Here is a 2,357-nt window from a genome sequence, read left to right as displayed (position 1 = left end):
CACGTGCAGCCGGGTTGGGAGCACAGGGGAGAGTCACCAGTATACCTCTTCAGCTCGGACTCAAGGACATTCATCATGACCTGAATCCAGACCCTCCCCCGTCACGTCGCCCTACAGCACGATGTCGGTTACATCGCAACGTCCCTTGCCTTCACGTAGATCTACTCTGTGACGCAGGTGCTTCAAGCTGGAGTCTGGAAGCGTCTAATGACCTTCGCAGCCCTCTTCCTGCAGGACGTGACCCACAGGAGTATCGATACGTTTCTATCGCTCTGTGGTGGCTACACAACAGCTAGTCTAACCTCAGGCTCCTTTTTGGACAGGTAGCAGAAGGTTGAGGGCATTGTTATCAGGTTTTAGTCTGCATGAACGAAAGAAGTATGTCTGGCCCTTACTTCTTTCTTCATCATCCCCTCTACTGGGGAAGCAGCATCCTGGTCTCTGCATAGCTGACCTCAAACCTCTGCAGGTAAACCATGCTTCCTTGTGTTCCGAGTATTGAGTCAATACTGTCGGGTCCCCCATACCCTGACGAGGTGGTATTAGGAACGTCCTAACCCAGAGTTCCTCCTGGAACTCCAGGTCAACTGCCTAGGACGGGTCACACTTTCTTCCTTCACACACAAGCTTATGTAGGCCACACGTTTCCTGGCGGAGCAAGGAACTTGTGAGGTGCAGGGACTCCTTTTCTCGAGTGCGACTCACTCGGATTCTGAGTCCCCGGGTAAAGCCAAAGCCAGTATGGCTGGGGACTTTCCACCCTTCCTAAGGGGTAAGTCACCCAATGTAAATAGCGTGGTTTGTATTTCGATTACGGAACAAATGACAAATTCGGAGATACTGTAATTTGTATTTTTCCTAACCATACAAACCTTAGCTATTTACACATATTTGCCCGCCAGCCCTGTCCCCAAAGTCAAGTCCTACCTTTAAGTGAAGTGAGACATTTCACCGGTGTGTGAGGGGGGGAGGGGTAGCAAGCTACCCCTCCCCCTACCCCTGCTAACTAGCGCGGGGTAGGAAACCCTCGTTGAAATCTAATTGCTCGTCATTTCAGCTACGCCGAAAGTAATACCCAATGTAAATAGCTAAGGTTTGTATGGTTAGGAAAAATACAAATTATCTCCGAATTTGTCATATTTGGCAATTATACATATAAGATTCAGTGATTGCACATGGGTTTTTCCTCCTCCTAGAGAGTATACAAGGGGTTTTAATGATCTAGGTAGTCGATTCCTCTACCCTTAACCTAACGGCTTAGGGGCTTTTGTATACTTTCACACCTCCCCGGTTACCTTTACACAGAAGGTAATCGCTTCTCACCCAAAAATAGATTTTTATGAATAGAACTTACCCGGCAGTTATATATATATATAGCTGAGTCTCTGACTGCGGCAGAATTTAATCGAAAATCGCGGCAACCGCCTTGTGGTGGTTGTGTGGTTAGATGGTTAACAACCCTTACAGGGTGGTACTTGGAATCATTCCCATTTTCTGTTCCTCAGATTATCTCTGCCGGCCGGATCGACAACATCGTTGGTTCGCCTTTCAGAGTTTTTCGGATCGCTTTCCCTTCATCGCCTTTTTGGACTTCGTTTTTGGTGAAGTACACTGTGTTGGGATTTGGCAATCGTGTTGTTTTTGTTTTTTGTCTTTTTTCCTTTATTATCATGAGTGAGAAAATTCATTATCGTGTTTGTGCGAATGATATTTGCAAGGTGAGGTTGCCGAAACTTTCGGTTGACCCTCACACTATCTGTATGGGTTGTAGGGGGTTTGAATGTGCTTTAGATAATAAGTGCAAGGAATGCGAGGTTTTAAGTGATAATGATTGGTTAGCTATGCAGCGCTATGTGCGCAAACTTGAGATTGTTAGAGTTAGAAGAGCTAAATCAAAGTCAAAGTCTGCTATTGACCCTTTGCTTGTAACCCCTTTGGAAGGTATTCCTTCCCCAAATGTAGTGACTCCTGCCCCTTCTACAGGACCTGTGCCTACGGATGACCCTGGGTATACTAAATTAGCTGCTGAATTGGAGGCCATTAAAGCATAGTTGGAGGCCTTTAAAGGTAAGGATGTAGGTGAAATTAGTGCTTGTGAAAGTGCAGTGGAGGTGGCGACTGATCGAATCTGTCATACCCCTAGGTCTAGACCTCTAGCAAGCTCCCAGGACCAAAGGAGAAGGTACGTCGAAAGCCGAAAGGGGGTGAGAGGTGCTTATCCTCGGTCAGTCGTCGCCTCAGACAGTCCTGTTGCAATCTCCCAGGCTGCTCTTGACCGCCGTAGGAAAGGCGTGTCGGATACGTTTGTGTCTTCGCCTGATCGTTCTCCCAGACGTAATTGGCGTTACGAATCAAGA

The sequence above is a fragment of the Palaemon carinicauda genome, chromosome 35, assembly GCF_036898095.1.
Source record: "Palaemon carinicauda isolate YSFRI2023 chromosome 35, ASM3689809v2, whole genome shotgun sequence".
In the NCBI taxonomy this organism is placed as follows: Eukaryota; Metazoa; Arthropoda; class Malacostraca; order Decapoda; family Palaemonidae; genus Palaemon; species Palaemon carinicauda.
The sequence above is the reverse complement of the archived record's forward strand: the minus strand, read 5'-3'. Positions refer to the sequence as shown.